Here is a 10,440-nt window from a genome sequence, read left to right as displayed (position 1 = left end):
GACCAAAAGACTGCACTCTCCTCCAGTATGTAGATGACATACATATTCTTAGTGGTCCCCGCCCTGGGGGCCAGCAAAAACAGAACAGAAGAACTACTCCAATTCCTACAGGAAGCAGGATACAAAGTCTCACAAAAGAAAGCACAGATCTGTCTAGAGGAGGTCATATGCTTGGGGTATCACCTGAGCCAAGGGAAAAGAAGGCTGGGAACTGGGAGAAAGGAAGTGATCCTCCAGTACCTGTGCCCAGAGTCCCAGAGACAGTTCTTGGAGTTTCTGGGCAACGCAGGCTTCTGCCACCTATGGATCCCTGGATTCTTGGTCACTGCTGGGCCACTCTATGAGGCAGTAAAGGGGAATCCCATAGGACCATTGCACTGGGGCCCTGACCAAGAGGACACATTCCAAAAACTTAAACAACACAAGGTGAGGCACCTGACTCTCCCAGATGTCACTTGCCCTTTCCACCTCTATGTCCATGAGAAGGGAGGCATAGGATTAGGTGTCCTGAACCAGCCACTGGGGCCATGGAACTGGCCAGTAGCCTACCCGTCCAAGAAATTAGACCCTGTGGCCTCAGACTGGCCCCCATGCCTCTGGGCATTGGCAGTGGCGGTCCTCTTAATACAAGAAGCAGATAAACTGACTCTGGGACAAAACATCATGCTCCAGGTCCCCACCAAGTAACTTCTCTGCTCAACGGCACCGCCAGTCAATGGATGACCAGGTAGTGTGTGACCAGATGTCAGGCTTTATTGGGCGAGAATCCCCGGGTGCGAGTCGAAGCAGTAAGGACTCTCAATCCTGCCACATATTTGCCAGAAGAGGAGGGAGAACCTCTCCACTCCTGCAAGGAGATTCTAGATGAAGTCTTTTCTTCCCCGCTCGACCTCACAGACACCGCCATTCCCAATGCCGACCTGGGGCTCTTCACTGATGGAAGCTGGAGCCTACAAGAAGGAGGATACTGGACCAGGTATGCAGTGACTACTGTCACACAAGTAGTGGAACATGGACGGCTGCCAGACCATTGGTCAGCCCAACGGGCAGAGTTATACATCCTTACCCTAGCAGATGGAAAGACAGCCAACATTTACACTGACTCATGTTACACCTTTGCAACCTTACATATCAATGGGGCCATTTACAAAGAGAGAGGCCTATTGACATCCAGAGGTAAACAGATCAAAAACAGTCAACAAATCTTACAATTGTTAGAGGCAGTCTGGAAGCCCCCAGCCATTGCCGTCATCCACTGTCCGGCCCATACCAACTGTCCAGACAAGATCAGCCAAGGAAACGGATTGGCAGACAGGATAGCAAAAGAAGTGGCTCTCTTGGGCTGGGATGTAGCTCGGTGGTACAGCGCTTGCCTAGCATGCGTGAGGCCCTGGGTTCGATCCCAGCACCAAAAAAAAAAAAAGAAAAAAAAAGAAGTGGCTCTCTCAGAAGAAGTACAAAAGGAAGACACTACTCCAGCCAAAGTATGCTTTGCCCTCCCTGTCCTCCTGGTCCAACCAGAGTACAGCCCACGAGAGAGAACAGGCCCATGAAACAGGAGCTAAAGAGAACTCAGAAGGCTGGTTCATAACCCCAGAGGGAAGGATCCTAATATCAGAAAAGACATACCAGTCCCGGGCCTGGTAAGGCTGGCACACGACATCATCCATTTGGGCAAAACCTCCCTATAAAGACTATTACACAAATACCTGGTCATTCCCCGATTGGTGACTAACTCAGTCGGCCAGCAAGGCTTGCCTGCGCTGTGCCAAACATATCCCAGGACAGGGACCCAAGCCCCCACTGCTCTCTCAGAAGAAGGGGGTCTTCCCATTCCCACACTTAGAGATGGACTTCACTGAGATCCAACCGAGTAAAACATTGCTACCTCCTGGTGGTGGTCTGCATTTTCATAGGCTGAGTAGAGGCATATCCCACCCACACGGAAAAGGCCACAGAAGTGTCAAGAGTGCAAGCCAAGGAAATTATTCCTCAGTTCAGGATTCCTAGCATTAGGTCAGACAATGGGCCTACCTTCATCAGCCAGATGGTCAAAGGCATATCTCGTGCAGTTGGGCTGACCTGGGATTTGCACACCCAGTATCACCCCCAATTATCAGGCTGAGTGGAAAGGATGAACAGGACTTTCAAGACAGCACTAGAAAAACAATGTCAAGAGACAGGGCTACCCTAGCCAGATGTATTAGCCTTGGCACTGTTCAAAATTAGGTGTACACCTAGAAAATGTGGTCTCTCTCCCTTTGAAGTCCTGTATGGATGGTTGCCACCACTAATACCTAGACAGGCTGGAGACATTTGGGGGTATGGACAGATCCACAAGTTCCTGAAAGGCTTGGTGCATGCTTCGAGGGAGATTGCCTGGCACCTAGGACACCTGGAGCTGACCCCTGTACCCTCGGGCCTTTGCACCCATGGAGCCCAGGGGACTGGGTTTGGGTTAAAACCCCAATTAGAGGGAGTCTAGACCCCCAATGGGAGGGACCTTACCAAGTTATTCTAACCACTTCTTCAACACTTAAGGTTGCAGGACTGAAACCATGGGTTCACCACACGCATGCCAAGCCAGCAAAGGATCCAGGCCAGGAGTGGAAATCCCAAGCTAACCTGGACCAGCCGTTGAAACTGACCTTGACCCGAGGGAGTGCTGATGAGGCCCATTGAAACTGACCTTGACCCGAGGGAGTGCTGATGAGGCCCTAGACAGACCTACTGATTCTACTAACAGCTGTAATAATAGTAAATGACTCACAAACAAACCCTCCAGACCCAGCTGGGGTCTCATAAACTGATATGGGAGGTCAAACTCTTGGAAGAACAAGAGGGAACTGTATTAATTAACCGTAACATCTGTGCTTTGTCAGGCCCTTGTCTTGTCTCCTTTAGGTATTGCCTAGGCCTGGAGGCCAGCAGATGGGCCCAACTGGAGCCCTCTACCCTGATTTGCTCTGGCCCATCCAGAGATCGCCTATCCAATGTGTATGGCCGTCTACCATGGAACTGGGACAACTGTGGGGGGCCTTCATGATCCTTTCTATGACACTGGTCATGTGTCGATTTTGCCTCTCTGGGGGCTTGGAAAGGGCCCCCCACAAAGGCCAGGGTGTCAGTATTCAGAGGCTCTCTTCAAACCTCTTCAACATGAACAAGCAGTCTAAGGCACAGGGAGCAGGAAAGGGAGACCTCTTCCAATTAACAATAAATGAACCACAACGATGGGAACTAGGGTCTTTGGGCTGGGAGGATTCCTCGAAAATCATTGGGGAGACCCTGCAGTCTCCCCCTGGTACTTCTGGGAGTCGCCCTAGCAGGAGCAACAGCCATGGGAGCTACCGCTATTGGCCTCCAAGTCCAACACAGCCAGCTGTCTGAATAAATCTGTGAGGATTTAGGATTAGAGCATCGTCAACCTACAGAATCAGTTGGACTCATTGGCGGCCATAGACTTACAGAACCGCAGAGGCTTAGACTTCATTACTGTGGAAAAAGGAGGAATTTGTGTGTTTTTAGGGGAAGAATGTTGCTTCTATGCAAAGCAATCAGGGATAGTGAGAGAAAATGCACGCCAATTACTAGAGATAATCAAGGCAAGGGAAAGAAACAGGGAAACATTTTGGAATAGAGGATGGAAGAGCTGAGCCCCATGGGTACCCCCCCACCCCCCGGCGGGCCCACTTACTGTGCTCCTTATGCTATCACTCTTAGGGCCTTGTGTGATACACCTCCTCACCAGGTTCAATCGCAACCAGATGAACGCCATTAGATTACAATTAGTGAGACAATATCAAAGACTGCCCCTGATGACTCTCCTGAAATGGTCATAAGGGATTATGAAGAGTAAGAGGAGGGAATGATAAAGAAACCCAGGGGAAAGAACTGAAGGCAAGCTCCCTCCCCTGACCAGGGCCCGGTTTCACAGATGTGCTAGTGTGATATGTTGTAACCTCCTAGCGAGAGGCTAACTGCCATGTCTGCCTTTGTCCTTCCCACTTGCTTGGTTCCACATTCTGAGGCATTAAAAACCCCACAGCCCTGAGCTGCAGGGCTGGTGCCATTTTTGGAGAGATCCAGGTGCTGGCCCGCTAGCGTAATAAATCTTCCTTTCTTCAAACCACCTGGGTTTGAGTCTTGTCCTCACTGGTCTGACATTCTTCCCGCAACACTTAGAGTGGAGATGGCTTCCAGGAAACCACAGCACTCACGTGAGCTGCTGTAATGAGGGAGGATAAGCAGCTGGACAAAGGGCAGTAGTTGCAGATGGGGAAAACCCCAAAGACTCTGGTAAAGACCATTCCAGGTGGAAAGACCAGCTCCAAGGCTCCCCAAACATTGGATTTGGGGATGCGCTAGACCTCAAAAGCCTTACATTCCAAGATTTAGAAATTTGGATGCTGTCCTAAGGGAAAATCAGAGGGTTTTTTTTGGCCATACTGGGACTTGAACTCAGGGTCTTGTGCTTGTTAGTCACACCCGTCTCTTTTTGCTTTAGCTATTTCTCAGGTAGGGTCTCAATGATTTGGTGCTAAGTAACCTGGACCACGACGACCCTCCTACTTGTGCCTTCTGTGTAGCTGGGAGTTCACCGTGTTTGTGAGTGGAGATGGGGAGAGGGGTGGTTCTTTCTAAATTTTTGCCCAGGTTGGCTTAGGACCTCAATCCTTCTGATCTCAGCCTCCTAAGTACCTGGGATTGCAGACATGAGCCACCATGCCCTGCCAAATCAGATTTTTAAGTAGAGTAATAAGGTGAACAAAAGGAAGCCATGTTAGAACTGGAACCACTTCCTCCTTGAAAGTGACTTCACTGGAAACTCTCTACCCAACCCTAAAGAAAATAGACATCCACCTTTAGCCATTTACTAGAAACTCCTCACCTGGCCTAGAAGGAATGAATCACTCTTAAGCCATTATCTCTGGAGGGTCAGATTATTTAGCCCAGTGACTTCCCTGTGACTTCTCCACCCACCCTCCTTTATCGACCCCCAGCCTGTAAGCAGCTGGGGACCCCTTCCCTAGGACCACTTCTCCACAATAAAGCTGCCCACCTACCTATTCTGTGCCTTTTTCAGTCTAACAGTAACAAATGAGGCGTGCCTTTTAGCAAGTTTACCCTGCCAGTTCAATTGGTAGAGGGTAGAAATCTGAATTTGGGAAACCAATTAATTATATGGCTATTGCAGAGTTTAGTCAGACATAAAGGCACTAGATTTTTAACAGGAGTAGTAATAAAGATGATAGGAAGGATATAAGAAGTATTTAAAGAGCATTGGCAGAATATAACTGGGCGACTGAGTAGAGGAGAGTCATGATCAGAGACGGGAACCATTAACAGAAACTGGCAATGGGGTCATGGGAAGGTGACCCAGAGGGAAGGTGGGGCTGAAAGTCTGGAGTTTGGGCTGCCAGAGTAGGGGCAAATGCAACAGTCCATTTAGTAAGTGTTGGGAACCACGCAAATAAATGCTTGCCAAGACACAGTCCTTAGTTTACTTGGCCTCTCTCCATGTACTGGTTCATTTTGAGCACCCCATTGAAAAACCCATCTCTGACTTCAGTACATTCCCTCCTCCTCCATCTTTCAAACCAGTGCCTTATCTCTAACCCCACTGCCTCTTTATTGCAGATCACCGAATTCCAAGCTTGCAACATTAACTTACCTCCCAGCCTTCATCCTGGCCCACCACACTGCCGTTTCACTCTCCATAGTGAGTGGATGGTCTTGGGCTGGAGATTTACTCAGTGGTACAGCACCTGCATAGCATGCTTAGGACCCTGGGTTAGATCCCGAGCACCTTGGGAAAAAGAGCGGCGGTCTTTTAAAATAGAAACATGACCCATGCATCTCCTCGATAAAGTCATTCAGTGATTCCTATTGTGGGTAGGACAGGTCCTAACCCTTGAGGGGCTGGCCCACAAGGCTTGGGTGATGCTGATCTGTGCTCTTCCTTCACTGGTGGGGTTCTAGGACTCTAAAGCTTCCCCACGGTTAGATCAAAAAGAATTAACCTAGAAGGTAACACACACGCACAGGAAATCAATGTGAGTCAGCTCCCTGTATAGCTATCCTTATCTCAACCAGCAAAACCCCTTGTTCCTTCCTATTATTGCTTATACTCTCTCTTCAACAAAATTAGAGATAAGGGCAAAGTAGTTTCTGCTGGGTATTGAGGGGGTGGGGGGGAGAGGGAGAGGGCGGAGTGGGTGGTAAGGGAGGGGGTGGAGGGGAGAGGGAGGGGGCGGATGGGTGGTAAGGGAGGGAGTGGGGGCAGGGGGGAGAAATGACCCAAGCCTTGTAGGCACATATGAATAATAAAACAATAAAAAAATAAAAAAAATAAAGCTTCCCCACACTAAATGCTGTGTGCTGACCTGAGAAGACCTTCACCTGTCTGACTCATAAGTCCTCTCTCAGTCAGCTTTCTCCAGCCTTCTAAAACTGCAAAAAGGGAATGTGTGCCAGGTCTCTTCGTCACTCTCATTTTAATTGCCTGTTTATCCCCCTGGCAAAATTCTAAGTGCTTAACTTGCATTAACCCTCAACCATCTTATGAATGTCCTTATAAAGATTCTATTATTATCCTGATTTGGCAAAAGAAGGGATCTGAGACTCAAAGACATTTTTGCCCAAGGGTACAAAGCTAGCAACTGGATTCCATCCAGTGAGGTCTGGGGTCCACATCTGGAACCACTGTGTGGACTGTTTATTGTTCATCATTGTACTCGTGGTGCACAGCTTGGCTAGCCTGTTAATCTCCACAAGAGTCTGTATAGTTTAACTCATTCAATAAATATTAGGTTTCTTCTTCCAAGGCTATAAAAAAGTTAATTCCTATAAAAATTAACTTGAAATGATCAAATGAAAATGTTCTTCAGTATATTTATAAATTCACAAGTACTTTCTGAACACTTAACTAACTGTACGTCCAGCTCTGGAATTAGTGCTAGAGATAGAGAATGAGGGCAGTAGCTCCGCCTTCTAAGAGTTCACAGATGTGGGAAGAGTTCAAGGGCTCATGAAAAACAACAAAACAACAGATCATCACTTCTCCATTCCTTTCTGTTCCTGAAGGCTTCATGGATTATTTATGTCTTCCTTCTCCTAAAAATGATTCCATCCAGGATGCTCCTGATGGAACTTCTGGTAGGAAGCTTCCTGTGGGTGCCGGAGCAGCTGCCCGTGGCTAAGTGCTGAGGCTGCAGGTCTTAAGGACAGGGCTTGGAGAGCTTGACCAAGAAAATAAGAGCCAGTGCTGCCATCTTCTGGCCCCAAGCATGCACCCACACCCATCCTGTTGGTAGTGTGATTTGCTGTCTTGAGATCAGAAACTGATGTAAGGGTATTTGCCCAAAGTCACATAACTGGTTTGTGGCATAGTCAGGACCGGAAACCAAGTTCAGTGTTCCTGTAAAACCTAATGCACATGAATTCAGACATGTGGAATGTACAATCTCCAAACTACAATCTAGCCTTTTCTACCTATTCCTGTCTCTTTTCTAAACCACAGGTCCCTGCTGTGCTATAGAACATTAAAAGTTATTCTTCTATCCAACTGCATCTTGGTAGTTGTTATCTATCCTCTCCCCAATATCCTCCCCCACTTCCCAGTCTCTAGTAGACAGTCTATTCCCTACTTCCATGAGATCAGCTTCCACATATGAGTGAGACATGCAGTATTTGTCTTTCTGTTTCTGACTTATTTCACTTACCATAATGCTGTCCACTGTGTATATATGTGGCATTTCTTTATCCATTCATCCACTGGTGGACACCCTGGTAGATACCGTACCTTGGTTATCATGAAAGGTGTCTCACATTCTTTGATCTGTCTGCATGGAATTATACCACTGTACTTCTGACAAGGACCTGCCCCGTCCCTATCTATCTTCTCCAGCCTTGCCCAGTTTTTGCCAATAAAATGTAAAGAAGGCATTTGGAGTCCTGGAGGGCAAGTATTTGACAGATGCCCTGACATCTTCTCCTGGCTGCAGGGACAGGCACTGACCTAGGGAGGAGACAGCATTTCCACAACAGTGCAACTTTGCATAAGGAACCTCGGATACTCAGGTTCTGTCTCCTGCCACAAAGGGAATAGGGCTTGTGGAGTAGCTCATGCCTAGCAAGCATGAGGCCCTGAGTTCAAATGCCAGTGCCACTAACAAAAACCCTAAAACACGAGGGAAGCTCGATGTCAAACACCTCTCTTCTACTGGGCAAACATTGCTTTAGCTTGTCTTCTTGTAGGCACACCCACTCTGTTGAAGACCCATCCATCTCACCCAACACTTGCCCTCCACCCACTGCCAGTGACAGAGAACTCACTGGGAGGAAGGTCCCTCACTCTCCATACAAAATTCCTATCATTTACCCCATAGAGCACCATCTGGGGCTGCTGTAGAATGTTTAACCTAGCCCTTCTTCATTTTTGTTCAAGTAAATGGAAATAGTGGAGGCCCAGCAAGAGGGCAGAAGCAAAAGAAAGACCTTTCACTTCTAGTGATGTCCAGGAGGTTAGAGTAAATGAACATTTTAAGTCTGGGTGAGTGGAATCAGAAGGGATTAGAGAAGTAGGCTGGGACCAGATCACATGGGTCCTGCACACCACAACATGCAGTTTGGGGCTTTTTCTGTTTATGAAGTGGTAGGTAGATATTGAAGGGTCTTCAGCAGGGAATGTGACTTGATAATTTTTTTTTTTGACTGTATAGGGGATTGAATCCAGGACCTCTTGCGTGCCAGGCAAGAGCTCTACCACTTAAACCACACTTCCAATTCCAATTATTTTTTAAAAGGAAATTTTGGCTCATAGCAAAATTGAGTGGAAAGTACATGATTCCTACACACCCCTTGTTACCACATATGTACAGCCTCCCCCACTATCAACAGCTCCCACCAGAGTGGTACATCTGTTATTACAATAAATGAACCTACATTGACACAGCATTATCATCCAAGTCTATAGTTTATATTAGGGTTCAATCTTGCTGTTTTACATTCTATAGATTTGGACAAATGTACAATGATGCCATGTCTACCATTAAAGCAACATACAAAGTAGTTTCAATGCCTTAAAAATCCTCTGTGCTTCTCCTCTTAGTCCCTTTCTCCCCACAATCCCTGTCAATCCCAATCTTTGATTGTCTCCATACTTTTGCCTTTTCCAGAATGTCATTTGGTTAGAACCATGTGCATGTAGCCTTTTCAGATTGGTTTCTTTCGCTTAATAATATCCATTGAAGTTTCCTCCATGTCTTTCTGTAATTTGACAACTAATTTCCTTTTAGCAATAAATAATATCCTGTTGTCTAGGTGTACCACAGTTTAAGGCCATCTTGGTTGCTTCCAGGTTTTGGCAATTGTGGATAAAGCTGCTATAGACATCTGTGTGTATTTTTTGTATACATATAAGTTTTCAACTCCTGGGAATAAGTGCTAAGGAGCAGAATTGCTAGATCATATGGTAAAAATATCTTCCTGAATGGCTGTGCCATTTTGCATTCCTTCCAGCAATGATGAAAATTGCTGTTGCTCCACTGTTGTCAGTATTTGGTGTTGCCAGTGTGCTTTTTGGCCACTCTAATAGGTGTGTACTGTGCTTTAGTTTTTTAGTAATTTGGAAGATAAACTATAAATTTCTGAAATTCTCACTCATGAATACTGTCCACCCTTAGAACCCAAATCACAGCAAAGCCTGGTGGCATTGAGCTACAGAAAATCTGAGTACTTGGGGGCAGCTCATCAGGGCACTGGGATGGCCCGAGACCTGTGCTTGTGTGCAGCTGCAGGGTAGCTGAGCATGAACTTGGCTAAGATGGTGAAGGCAGAATGCTGGTGCACTGTCCTGTGTCTCCCTACAAAAACGCAAAGTAGCAAGCAGGAAAGGTGGAGCTACAAGATTACCTTCAGTTACAACCTGGAAGGCTTGCCACAGCGGGTAGAAATACTGACAGAAAGGAAAAAGCATAAGGCAATATGGAAGGCATGAACTAGAGATAAGGCCACCAACCAGAGAGAGCGCCCAGAGGCCTGCCTTCTTTGCCCATCAACATTTATACATTTGATTTTACTTTACTTCTCTCTCACTTGCTAATAGTAGACCACAATAGGCTTCTTTGCATCCTTCTCAACCACCTGTTTTTTAAAGAAAAACAAACTACGTGAGTACAGGATGGGGGAAGCCGTTAGAATACACACGGGAGCATTAAGAGCTAACAGTTATTGATGTCTGCATACAAGGCAGTGTTTTAAATTCTTTAAACATTAGCTCATGTAATCCTCAAAACAAAATACAGCAATAACCACAAACAACAAAAAATGAGGTAGATATTACAGCTTGAGTATCTCTTATCCAAACTTCTTGGGATCAAGCACTGGAGTTTTTCAAATTTTGGAATATTAGCAGAGACTTTACCAGTGAAGATTGTA

Source organism: Castor canadensis, chromosome 11 (assembly GCF_047511655.1).
Source record: "Castor canadensis chromosome 11, mCasCan1.hap1v2, whole genome shotgun sequence".
NCBI lineage: Eukaryota > Metazoa > Chordata > Mammalia > Rodentia > Castoridae > Castor > Castor canadensis.
This window is presented reverse-complemented; position numbering follows the sequence as displayed.